Here is a 14,482-nt window from a genome sequence, read left to right as displayed (position 1 = left end):
TTCAGTAACCTGGTAAATTTTATGACGACAGCAGCGCTGCGCCACGGCCCTATACTCTGAATAAAAAGCAAAAATTCTTACCTCAATAACAACTGCGAATATATCTGTTCTTACCTAAAAAATTTTCGGCACAGCTCCGTGCAATGCTGGCCTATGCTTTGTGACTCGTGAAAGGAATTATCATGCATTGAAAAAAAATCTTTAAATTGAAATGAATGCTTCTTTTTTTTTAAAAAAAAATACTTTATATTATTAAAATTATTATTGGGGCATTTTTTAAAAGAAATTGGATGACAGTTAACATACATTACTAGATATGCGCAAGGCTGCTTCTTTACCTTCTACAATAATACTCATCGTCCAGAGTCCCGACCAGGGCAGACTGCACACAAGCGCAGACACGCGCAGACTACTGCCGACTACTGTCGATTCACGCAGACTACTGCCGACTACTGTCGATTCACGCAGACTACTACAGACTAACGACAAGCAACAACTAACTACATACTGCTCTCTGGTCAGAGACTCTCCTATGCCTTGCCTATTGCAGACAGCGCATGTAGCGTATACCTCTTACATCGTCTTTCTTCGATTCATTCTCAGTCCATATTATGTGCCCATTACTCATTCCATTCCACAGGTCCAATAATCCTTTTTCATTGTAACTGAGGATAGCAGTGTCATCAGCGAATCTTATCGTTTGTATACGTTCTCCTATTACCCAGTGATCTTTTATTACATCTAACTTCTGCCCTGTTTGCCTTTAACTATTGGCTATCTTTTATTCACTTGCTGCTATTGAATGTTTTTCATTTGTGTGCCTTTTTCCTTCTATCTTTGCATGTGTGTAGCTGGTGTCATGCTATGAAGAATTAATCCTTTCTAAGTTATTGGCACATCGAGTGTCGCAGTGCTGGTGTGTGTGTGTGTGTGTGTGTGTGTGTGTGTGTGTGTGTTTTTCACTGCGTGTCGGTCTAACAGGTCAACTTAAAACGCTAGCTCATTTGGCCAGAGTACTTCATACTTGAGTGCCACAGATAGATTCCTGACCCGACCTGTCGTCAGAAAATATCTGGGGAGAGGCGGATTAGTGAGTCCCTTATGTCCGGCCGCGCACATAAGCAACATGAAAGGCGAATACTTGGCACAAGCGGAACGGATCTCACTTATAACCCAACGCTCGTCGGGACACGCGATGTTACTTAAAGCTCCCTCTTTCGCTACTTAATCAAATATCGCTCTTAACTACTTCGGCAGCTCATCATTGACAGAGAGACTTTCCTTCGTCTAGGCTTCCATAACGGAACTACCACTATCTGGACAGTTCGTTGAGAATTACATTCACCACAAAAAAGCACGTCCCATAATTCACAAAGCAGCTATTCGTAAAGTTAGTGGGTCTTAAATTTCAGTTAGAAATAATAATTTTTTACGAAAACGATGTTAATGACTAAGCTAATAAACAATTTTATACTCCGCATATTATGTTTTACATTCTCAGTGCCAGTGTCAAGGTCAAGAACTATATATGAATGGCCACTTAGGATCTTTTCCACTTTGTATGGGTCGCCATACGAAAGGTAAAACACTGATTTTTTTTTTTTTTTTTTTTTCGACGATGTCTGATTGTAGAGGATTGCGGTCGAGGACCAGGTCTACTTCAGTTGTTGGATACTTTGCAGTACGGTCGTGTTGTCCCTTCCTCGATGTTTCTTATCCCCTGCTTCTCGTTAAGGATACGATTAATTTGGTTTCTAAATCTATTATACGTGAATTGCGTAACATCACCGCTTCTCTTTTTGTCAGCTTGATTACAGGCTTATCTAGCATTAGCTTGGCTGGGGGATAAAGAGTTGTGTCATGCACCAAACTTTTCATTAACTATTATTATACTCATTTCGAATGTTTCATGGAAGAGTGAATCGTAGCTAGTTTCCCTACTTCGCGGAAGCATCCCTTTATAGTCCATGGTATTTGCTGTTATGTGATTGACGCTTGCCGGTGGATGGTGATTCCGCGCTGCTGCATTTCAGTGATCTACACACGAGCAGTGAGAAGGCGGGATTCCAGTAAATTCTGCCTTTGAGCCGAATGATGCCTTCCCGTAAGGGCTGTTTGGGCGTCCGTTCTTGGAAAACGGGACCGCTGCCCTGTCACCTGCAGGCTCGTCCCACGTCACCAGCGTCGGCCAGTGCAAGGGCTGTGCCACAGGCGTGGGGGGGGGGGGCGAAGGGGGAAGGGGGGGGGGGGAGTTTTCCTGGTCTTCGCGTACCCTTAGCTCTCCAAATGACGGCAGAATGCTTTTCCTTTCCACTATATAATGCAGTTCTCCTCTCCGTCGCAGTCAATTACTGCATCCACGAGACCCATCCGTACAACACGTCAGAATACAAACACCGACACTGTATTAAAATCAAGTTAACACTATTTCTTATTTCGACGTAGAAACGGAAACACACAAAATTTGTTGGGATGTATGCTATTACCATTTTCCGCGTAATTGTGGTGTGATGTACTCATTACATATTAACTCAGAGTGTCTGGGCAGAAAAGGAAGCATGATGGCATTTGTTAATGGGTCTACTACTATATTACACGAAAACCGCCTTGTTACGTGGCTGGGTCTATATTACACCGTAATTACCACATATATACGCTTCTAAATTCTGTTTCAACAGTTGAGGTGTAATGCATTGCTAACAATAGCTGCACGACACCTATTACGAATACTACTAGGAAATACGAGATCATTAATAGTGTGTCTGCTTCCGTAGCTGAGTGGTCAGCGAGGCTAAATGCAATGTTAGGGTCGCTGTCACATTCCCGACCGGGTAGGACATTTTCTACGCTCGCGGACGGCGCGTTGTGTTTTCTTCATCATCATTTGTTCCAAACCGACACGCAAGTCACTTAATTGTCGTAAATTAAAACTATTTCTATCCGACGACCGGGCTACCGTACGGGACGTCCTAACCACATGCACACACATTAACACCATAAATCTAATTTCTGCATTAATTATTGCAGAAATTCTCTTATTAGTTCTAGAATCAGTAGCAGAATTAACTTAAGTTTACGTATTTTTTGTTTTCAGAGACTTGTACCAGACAAAATTTCAGTTACTAGACAGAGGAACGTCCCTATTTAAGTAATACAATATTAAATCCAGCGGCAAGTCGGTAAATAAAGTTACTGAAATATAGACTGCTGTAAGGTAAGGGTTATTATCCATTCTTCACTGCCGTGACTTCGTTATATTTTCTAGCATTATGGACAATTATCATTAACTACACACATCAAAAAAAGTTTTGCATCACCTCCGTTCCGAGAGTTCCGGAATCTGTACAGAAAATTGGAACAGAGATCAACATAAACATCATTTCCGCCCCTTTTATTTCTCATGAAAACCACACATTACATGTTGTACCACCATAGAGTGGGACCTCCGGAGGTGGTGGTCCAGACTGCTGTACACACCCGTACCTCTAATACCCAGTAGCTCGTCCTCTTGCACTGATGCAAGCCTGTATTCGTCGTGGCATACTATCCACAAGTTCATTAAGGCACTGCTGGTCCAGATTGTCCCACTCCTCAACGGCGATTCTCAGAGTGGTCGGTGGGTCACGTCGTCCATAAACAGCCCTTTCCAATCTATCCCAGGTATGTTAGATAGGGTTCATGTATGGAGAACATGATGGCCACTCTAGTCGAGCGATGTCGTTATCCTGAAGGTCGTCGTTCACAAGATGTGCACGGTGGGGGCGCGAATTGTCGTCCATGAAGACGAATGCCTCGCCAATATGCTGCCGATATGGTTGCACTACCGGTCTGAGGATGGCATTCACGTATCGTACAGCCGTTACGGCGCCTTCCATGACCACCAGCGGCATACGTCGGCTCCACATTATGCCAATGTCACCCCAAAACAGCGGGGAACGTCCACCTTGCTCCACTCGCTGGACAGTGTGTCTAAGGCGTTCAGCTTGATCGGGTTGTCTCCAAACACGTCTCCGACGATTGTCTAGTAGAAGGCATGTAAGACACTCTTCGGTGAAGAGAATGTGATGCCAGTACTGAGCGGTCAATTTGGCATGTTGTTGGGCCCATCTGTACCGCTCTGCATGGTGTCGTGGTTGCAAAGATGAATCTCACCATGGATGTCGGGTGTGAAGTTGCGCATTTATCCAGCCTATTGTGCACTGTTGAGTCGTAACACGACGTCCTGTGGCTGCACGAAAAGCATTATTCAACATGGTGGCGTTGCCGTCAGAGTTCTCCCGAGCCGCAATCCGTAGGTAGCGGTCATCCACTGCAGTAGTAGCCCTAGGGTGGCCTGAGTGAGGCATGTCATCGACAGTTCCTGTGTCTCTGTAACATGTCTGAACAACATCGCTTTGGTTCACTTCGAGACGCCTGGACATTTCCTTTGTTGAGAGACCTTCCTGACAAAATGTAGCAATTCGGACGCGATCGAACCGCGGTATTGACCGTCTAGGCATGGTTCAACTACAGACAACACGAGCCATGTACCTCCTTCCAAGTGGAACGGCTGGAACTGATCGACTGTCAGACCCCCTCCGTCTAATAGGCGCTGTTCATGCATGATTTTTTTACATCTTTGGTCGGGTTTAGTCACACCTCTGAACAAAGAGACTGTGTCTGTGATACAATACCCACAGCCAACGTCTATCATCAGGAGTTCTGAGGACTGGGGTGATGCAAAACATTTTTTATGCGTGTTTAAAGCAATAGCTCCTCTTATTATGAAGGAAATTAAGCTGGAGCTATGGTACTTCAACAGGATAGAACGGTTAGTACAGGGCAAATGGAGCGAAATAGAAAACGAAGAAACTGGAGAACCACAGGAGTATTAACAAAATACAAAATATTTGTCAGCAATTACCGCAATGCCTTAGCTCCTCTCGAGATGTTTTATCACAGAAAACAACCAGTCTGACAAAAAAAGGTCTTTTACGGTTTTAGATCACTTTTTTCATACGGGGGGAAGTATGTTTCTTAAAAATTCGTAAATGTAGTGTGCTATAATTCCACATTCATCCAAAAGATTTAGCAAATATCTCTCCGATACTAAACTTCATTACTGTCTACATTCAAGGAAATGAAGAAGGAATTTGAGAAAGTAAGCGAAGTTCAAGAAAAGAAATAAAAGCTTGAGGTTTGCCAAATACATTTTGATTCTGCCAGAGATGAGGAAAGTCTTCGAAGAGCAGTTGAACGGATAGTGTCTTGATACGAGATTATAAAATGAATATCACGCAAAGTAAAACAAGGGTAATGGGATGTAGTCGGAATAAACCATGTGCTACTGAGGAAATTAGTAAAAAGTAGCAGACAAGTTTTGTTAGTTTGACCGGAAAATAACTGATGGTAGTCGAAGTAAAGAGGATATAAAATGGAGAATGGCAAAACAATAAAACTATTTCTGAGAAACAGGTACTCGTTAACGTCTGTCATCAGATAAAGGGCTAGGACTACTTTACTGAAGCTATGTGTATGGAGTGCAGCCTTATATGGAAGTGAAACGTGGACGATAAGCAGTTCAGAGAAGAAGAGAAACAGAGACTTTTGAAATGTGGTGCTGCAGGAGACTGCTAAGGATTTGGTATAGGTAGAATAACTAATGAATTGGGGAAAAAAGAAATTTACGGCACGATGCGATTGAAAGATGGAATCCATGGATAATAAATATCTTGAAGCATCATGGAATTGTCAGTTTCGAAATGGAAGTATGAGGGGGGCGCTTATACTGAGATTTTTTTTTAAGTAAGATGTATTATCATTTGAGGAAAGAGGGAAACAAGCACTATTCGTGTGTCAAAACCTCGAATTTCCTGTGTCTATACACTCTCCCATGCTGACTCAGCAAACAGAGTAACGAATCTGGGACCTCTTCTATGAATATTGGTTCCGTCTTAGAATTATTCTAAACTCCTAAGCATTCAACACCAACGAAACATAGTCAATCTCGTGCAGATTACTGTGAATGAAATTGAAGATTTTGCTCTTCATTGTGAGTACTCCGAAATTATAGTTAAACAATCCGCTGGATTAAAAAAGGAAAAAAAAGAATAAAATATGTATTGAAATAACACGTAGCGCCAGCTGCGCTCTAAATGCTTTGACACAAGTTATAAGTACCCATAAGACTATGCACTGACTTACATATTACACTAATATTCAGTATCAACATACATAACGAATGAAATAAGCATCGTAACGCTATATTGCTGACAATCAGGACAGGGCAAAATCTGTTGCTCTTAGGCGACCAGACACTCGATCAGCCTATACTAGACAGAAATGCAATGATCAGCACCCTTCAGAACACAATATTCTATTCTAGGTCGCAACCTACTACCATAAGAATCAACAAGGAAGGTGGGTCAGAACCGGAGCTAAGAAGCTGAAGATAATGAAAAAACCAAAAATCTGCGAACAACTCCGTCCAAACGTTGCTCCAACACACACTTTAGCCTCATCATAGTGAAAGCGAAACCATCGTAAATGGTTTTACCGAGATTTGGAGTCCGAAGAGCTGTTCACTCGCAAGAAACTTGACGTCGGGCTCTGCTAGTAGCCACGTACTCTTCAATCCGCTGCCACTGCAGCTAGCACATGGCCTTCACTTTCACACGCGACCTTACCGAAAGCGAGGACCACCAGAAAGACAGGCTGCAGTGCCTACGTCACAGCACGTGACACTGCACGACTTACTAGTGTCAGCAGCCATCTCTGGCTGGGAGCGAGTAACTATTAGTAATTTAATAATTCTTGTCTGTGCTCTCGACAGCACACAAAAAAGTTAAGAGCTTTAGTGAGAACATTTTCTATTAGATATCAATAACCTGTGGACCCCGCATGGAGGCGAGCGTTCGTGAAGTGTGGTGACAGTCCGACTGGTGTGATGTCACAAATTCATAGCGAGGCCAGTATTTCTCGTGGGCTCCAGGACCACTAATATGACGTCACAAGCTCGTTGCATGACCAGTGTATGTTAAGCTCGTATAACACGACACGCCTAAACAGTAGACCTATCCATCAGCGCTCCAAGCGCTCATATCTGTAACTACAAGCTGGTTCACGTTGACCTATTACACCATCCACGCGGGATGCATCTGGCGCGCATGCCCCGTAGACAGTGATAACGCACGAAACGCAAACAGAACTGTCGGATCTCTTGTAAAGTTGTTCGTTCTATAACAGGAAACACAAGGGGGACCTTGTGACATATTGGTACGTCGTCTGTTCGCATTATTTATGACTCAAGGTTCCTATTTCATAAGAAATTGCTTTTTTTTCAGTATGTATTAAGTAACTGTTATTCTCTTATGTAGGTTTCTAATGTTCTGAATTACAGACTCAACACTTAGTTTTATATTATGACACTTGGTTACACAGGTACATGTATTCATACATCCCTTTGCACATGGAGGATCACTTGTGTTTGCAGCTATTGCCCTGGCAGTGACAGTAAATGTTCGGATTAGGGCAGTACGACGACGAAAACTATAAGCCAGACGTGTTTGAGTTCGATCCTGTCTGAAAAGAAGGGACAAACGGTGGGGAATGTATCCACTGCTTATGAAAGAATTGAGGCTCGAAGATCAGCATGAATTTCGGAGCTTAGATGGACATGGCCTGTTTCGAGAGGCTGCTATCTGTGATAGAAGATGGAATTAGCAAGTGGGACACTGTCATGAGGGAGGCTGTGTCACATTCTCGAAAGTAAGAATTAAGTCATGTGTTTATATGTTTTGTGATCACACCTGCCTAAATCACGAACAAAACGCCGGTGAATGCTCTGCTATATAGCAGGCTGGTTGTAACATCACGTTTCCTGGCTACTGGGGAATCTTTTAAGAGTCTGGCTTTTAGCCACAGAATAGCACAGCCCGCCATTTCAAAGGTTCAAATGGCTGTAAGTACTATGAGACTTAACATCTGAAGTCATCAGTCCCCTAGGCCTAGAACTGCTTAAACCTAACTAACATAAGGACATCACACACATCTATGCCCGAGGCAGGATTCGAACCTGCGACCATAGCAGCAGTGTGGTTCCGGACTGAAGCGCCTAGAACCGATCGGCGCCCGCCATTTCGAAAGTCGTTGTGTATATATGCGCTGTAATTTGCAACACTTTAAAGGGCCAATACTTAAAGGTGCACTTGTATTATTTTTCCAAGGTTGGAATATATATATATATATATATATATATATATATATATATATATATATATACACTCCTGGAAATTGAAATAAGAACACCGTGAATTCATTGTCCCAGGAAGGGGAAACATTATTGACACATTCCTGGGGTCAGATACATCACATGATCACACTGACAGAACCGCAGGCACGTAGACACAGGCAACAGAGCATGCACAATGTCGGCACTAGTACAGTGTATATCCACCTTTCGCAGCAATTCAGGCTGCTATTCTCCCATGGAGACGATCGTAGAGATGCTGGATGTAGTCCTGTGGAACGGCTTGCCATGCCATTTCCACCTGGCGCCTCAGTTGGACCAGCGTTCGTGCTGGACGTGCAGACCGCGTGAGACGACGCTTCACCCAGTCCCAAACATGCTCAATGGGGGACAGATCCGGAGATCTTGCTGGCCAGGGTAGTTGACTTACACCTTCTAGAGCACGTTGGGTGGCACGGGATACATGCGGACGTGCATTGTCCTGTTGGAACAGCAAGTTCCCTTGCCGGTCTAGGAATGGTAGAACGATGGGTTCGATGACGGTTTGGATGTACCGTGCACTATTCAGTGTCCCCTCGACGATCACCAGTGGTGTACGGCCAGTGTAGGAGATCGCTCCCCACACCATGATGCCGGGTGTTGGCCCTGTGTGCCTCGGTCGTATGCAGTCCTGATTGTGGCGCTCACCTGCACGGCGCCAAACACGCATACGACCATCATTGGCACCAAGGCAGAAGCGACTCTCATCGCTGAAGACGACACGTCTCCATTCGTCCCTCCATTCACGCCTGTCGCGACACCACTGGAGGCGGGCTGCACGATGTTGGGGCGTGAGCGGAAGACGGCCTAACGGTGTGCGGGACCGTAGCCCAGCTTCATGGAGACGGTTGCAAATGGTCCTCGCCGATACCCCAGAAGCAACAGTGTCCCTAATTTGCTGGGAAGTGGCGGTGCGGTCCCCTACGGCACTGCGTAGGATCCTACGGTCTTGGCGTGCATCCGTGCGTCGCTGCGGTCCGGTCCCAGGTCAACGGGCACGTGCACCTTCCGCCGACCACTGGCGATAACATCGATGTACTGTGGAGACCTCACGCCCCACGTGTTGAGCAATTCGGCGGTACGTCCACCCGGCCTCCCGCATGCCCACTATACGCCCTCGCTCAAAGTCCGTCAACTGCACATACGGTTCATGTCCACGCTGTCGCGGCATGCTACCAGTGTTGAAGACTGCGATGGAGCTCCGTATGCCACGGCAAACTGGCAGACACTGACGGCGGCGGTGCACAAATGCTGCGCAGCTAGCGCCATTCGACGGCCAACACCGCGGTTCCTGGTGTGTCCGCTGTGCCGTGCGTGTGATCATTGCTTGTACAGCCCTCTCGCAGTGTCCGGAGCAAGTATGGTGGGTCTGACACACCGGTGTCAATGTGTTCTTTTTTCCATTTCCAGGAGTATATATATATATATATATATATATATATATATATATATATATATATATATATGTGTGTGTGTGTGTGTGTGTGTGTGTGTGTGTGTGTGTGTGCTACCCAGAGTTTTGCAGTCTTCGTCTGTTGCACTGGACCAAACTGCACGGAATTTCTCCCCAGTCACTGCCAGTTTCTCTTTTCTGGCATGCTAAAATAAAACAAGAGATGCAATCAAATCAAAAATGAAGTTTCGTAAACTAAGGCATTGCGATACAAATCTAAAATCACCGTATAATGTCATATGTTTATTACTCAGAAAGAAACGATTGCCGGCGTACCTTGTTATGATATAGCAGGTCATACATACAACTTTTCTCACTGTGTGCCTGAATTAAGACGCTTACCGTCTCTTTGATTCATTTCATTTCCAGAATACGAAGCAATCAATAGAAAAATTGCTTTCACAAAACAGCTAGTATAAAAGAAAGTCTACTGCGAAAAAAATTTTTTCTGCATTTATGAAACCTACATACTGAAAAAACAATCCCCAACACAAAAATTTGAAATTAGCCACTAGCCGCCTAACAATAAGCAAATAACAAGCAGAAAGCACTAGGGTATCCCCTTCTGCACATGTGCGAGTTATTGTTGTCTACTGCACATGAGCCGCGCGGGGTTATCCGAGCGGTCTTAGGGCGCTGCAGTCATGGACTGTGCGGCTGGTCCAAACGGAGGTTCGAGTCCTCCCTCGCGCATGGGTGCGTGTGTTTGTCCTTTGGATAATTTAGGTTAAGTAGTGTCTAACCTTAGCGATTGATGACCTTAGCAGTTAAGTCCCATAATATTTCACACACATTTGAACATTTTTTTTTCTACTGCACATGCGCGGATTGACGGCAGTTTAGATGTGCTCTCTATTCTGGCGCGCGGTTAATGTGTCTGCTAATTTTCGTGGTTTCACCCATTCTACCGCTAGATGGCTGTCGCGCTAGACTGGTACCGATCGCGGCTGATCGTCGTGTAATACCCGCTTTATTAGCCCTGACTGAAAGTGACCGACGTAGACCACGCCAACGCTCTGTCCTCACTACACAGCCCAGAAGTATAGGGCGAGGGATCACTTAGCCGTCGGCACACGAGACGCACGGAACGAGTTAGCTTCGACGTGGTGCTCCACTAATTTTGCGACGTCGCTTCCTGGTAGTTTTCGTTTTGTCACGTGAAAAAAAAAATAAGTTCTGCGATATTTCGACAACGTGCCAAGTATAGTAGAATCAACAGAAAGCAAGAAAACTCTCTACGTCAGAAAGCAAAATGTCGTACTTCATTTGTCATGTTCAGTAGAAGCCCATATTCGGTACTGTTTATGTTATATGTTATACCTTAGGAAAAAATGCTGCTTCTAAGCAACGGCACATCGAATGCCTCGAGAACGAATAGTTTTCTTGCAATAAAATGACGGGAAACGTCATATTAGTGGTTAAAGAGTTTTCATCTTTAGTTATTTTCGTGGTATATCGTGCGTTTTACTAGAATAAATCTTTTTAAGGCAACGACCAATTGAAGATCTATGATGGCATGTGGTGCTTTTTAGGATTTCTTACAATTGTCAATTATCTTTCAGCGACTAAAGCCTCTAGCAGATTCTAACATAACGTGCAAGATGAATAGACCCCAAGTCTCAGTGTATCGTAGTTGACTGGGGTGCTACAATCCATGTGGATCAGAAGAAGGTCTTTGTGATGCTGTATCCAACCTTTTTCTTCCACCTTCAGGTTTTCTAAACGGTTGTGGGAGTTTCCTGTGAAACTAATCATTTCTTTGATATTTGATGTTATGTAAATGTAAGTGCGTTCTCAGTCGGGAGTGAGTTTGTTCAAAATTGATGAACTTTTATAAGCTGATGTCCTTACTGAGCTTGCTTCTTTCATTTTTGTTTCATTACATGTTCACGGATATTGAAGCTTATATTTATGTATACCACAGACAGAACAACATGACTATCATAGGGTCAGGAAAGGAAATGTGCGTTTTAATAGAGACGACGTAGAAATTACATGCGTGTCCATTTTCGTGAACAGACTGTATTGATTCTGAGCCAAATAAAGCCGAAAACTGCCGCAGAAGAGCACTGAGAGCGCAAATTACTTTAACCACATCTTGGCATGCACTGATTGCGATGAGTCTCGAGGCTTGGGAGACTCCGTCTGTGTGCACGTCAACGTAAAATGCCTTGTCCGGTGTGTCGACGGCTTTAGCCATTGATCAGAGAGGCTCCTCTTCAATCCCAGATCTAGCAGTAGACCTCTCTGGGGGCGATAGTCACAGCCGCTGCAACAAGATCTCAAAAGCAGTTGATTACTTTTGTCACTTCCCCGACATTCTTTCGATAGAATTAATTGTTTGATCATCGCCATATACAGAGCAAGTAAAAAGGATCTAGAATTAGACCAATTGCGAGAAAATTTAGTATCTTGAGACTATGTATTAATCTTATGTGTGGTATTCATTCTCTCTTTCCCAGCGTTTACCCCATCGTAGAGGGTTCGCGGTGTTTTGTTAACGTGTTTCATTATTTGTCAAAATTATTTTATTTCACTTGTTTGAGTGAATGCCTTTCCTGTCGACAATTTGTCAGTTAGTGCAATGCAGGGAAGTCGTAGGCCCCGTCTGTCGGTGAACTGTGATAACTTTCCTCTGCTTGTTGTAGTATTTTAACTATTTGTATATCATATTTTCTGAGATCTATATTGGAGACAGTCTAGTGTTTAGCCGTCGGCATACAGGACGAGTTAGCTGACGTTGACGTGACGCTCTACGAGCGTTGTGACGTTACTTCCTGCTGTTTCACGTTGAGAAGCCATTTCGTCATGTGAAGCATAAAATAAGTTCTGCGATATTTCGGCGATGTGCCACGTAAGGTTGAACCAATAAGAATCAAGAACGCTCCCAAAGTCACAACCAGAAAACTTAAGGCCAGAAATGGAGTAGAAGCCCATATTCAGCGGATTTTATGTTATTCCCTACAGCCCAGGTACTATTTCTAAGTGCCAGCATTTTGAATACCTCGAAAATGAATCGTTATTGGTACGATTTATTGTAATATAATAAAGGAAACTTCATACTGGTGGCCATATAACTTTAATATTTAGCTACTATTGCCTTACAAGTTTTATGTTATGAGAGTAAGCCGTTTTAAGGCAACGAAACATTGATGATTCGCGAGTTGTCGTTCTTGTTAGGATCTGTTTCAATTAAATGTACATTAGTAACATTTCGGCAACTGAATCCTATAGAAGACTGTAACACCAAATACAAATTCGCTCAAAACGCAGCTATGGCCTGGGCGTAGTGGGTGGAATCACTTCACTATGAAAGAGGCTAGATCAGCAAAAGGGTCGAGTCCTCCTAGATCTCTTTCTTTTCTCACTGTCACATTATGTAAAAGGCTATGGAATTTTGATGAGAAAATAATACCAACTATTACTGTAATACTTGACATTATGTAAATACATTTTCGGTCAGGAATGAGTTTGTACGATTTGGTGAAGTTTTATAAGCTGATATCCTTACCAACTGGACATTTATATTCCTTTTACCGTCTTATTACAGTTTCACGAGTACTGAAGTTTTTATTTATGTGCTGTATACCACACACAAAACAACATAACTAGCATATGGACCAAGGAGGAAATGTGTGTTTTAATACAGCTAATGTAGGAATTTTATATCTGTCCATTTTCGTGAACAAACACTATTGTTTTGGAGCCAAATAAAGCTGACAAGTGCCGCTGGACAGCGCTGAGAGGCTAATATTAAATTAACTAGATTGTCCCGTATGCCAACGGCACTGTGTTTCGTGATGCGTCCATGTCAACGTTAGCTGCCTCATCTCGTCTGCCAATGGTTTTTGCCTAAACAAGCGTGAAGGAACCGTACAAAAGCCACTCTCACAGTGGTCAAAGTGTAATAACAACAATTTCAATCCACTGTGCGGGTTCGGTCTACATCTGCATTGTCTTTCGAGACAGGACGCCGCTCGTTAAGCCGTCGGCATATGGGACAACGTATCTGACTGTGACGTGTACACAGATGGGATGTCCATCGTCATGAGACCCCACGCCGTGGACACACAGGACGAGCTAGTCAATGTGATTTTGTACTCTCAGCGCTTTCCAGCGGAGTTGTCAGGTTTATTTGGCTCGCAAACAATACAATTTGTTCACGAAAATGGACACACATAAAATTCCTGTATTAGCACATTTCCTCCCTTTTCCATATTTTAATCGTGTTGTTCTGTCTGTTTCAATATCCGTGAACATGTAATAGGAGATAGATAGATGTTCAAATGGTTAAAATGGCTCTGAGCATTATGGGACTTAAATTCTGAGGTCATCAGTCCCCTAGAACTACTTAAATCTAACTAACCTAAGGACATCACACACATCCATGCGTAGCAGTCGTGCGGTTCGCAACTGTGGCGCCTAGAATCGCCCGACCACCCCGGACGGCAAAGGTAGATGTCTGTGTAAGGGAGGACAACAGCTTATAAAAGTTCACCACACTCCAGACAGAGACATTTACATAAAATTAAGTATTCTAGAAATTAATTTTAATAATTTCGTAAGAAATTCGAGTAAACTCTTCGAAAACATGAAGGTGAAGAATAAAAAAACAAATACACCAAGATTTGAAGTCTTTACCGACCTAATCTCTGCACCGTAATATGACGCCACTACACCATACTTTTTTTTTGGATCGACGCGTTTAGGGTACCTACCAAAAGAAAACAAAAAGCCATGGCTAACCCTATGTGGCACTGCCA

This window comes from Schistocerca americana, chromosome 2 (genome assembly GCF_021461395.2).
Source record: "Schistocerca americana isolate TAMUIC-IGC-003095 chromosome 2, iqSchAmer2.1, whole genome shotgun sequence".
Classification (NCBI taxonomy): Eukaryota; Metazoa; Arthropoda; class Insecta; order Orthoptera; family Acrididae; genus Schistocerca; species Schistocerca americana.
The sequence above is the reverse complement of the archived record's forward strand: the minus strand, read 5'-3'. Positions refer to the sequence as shown.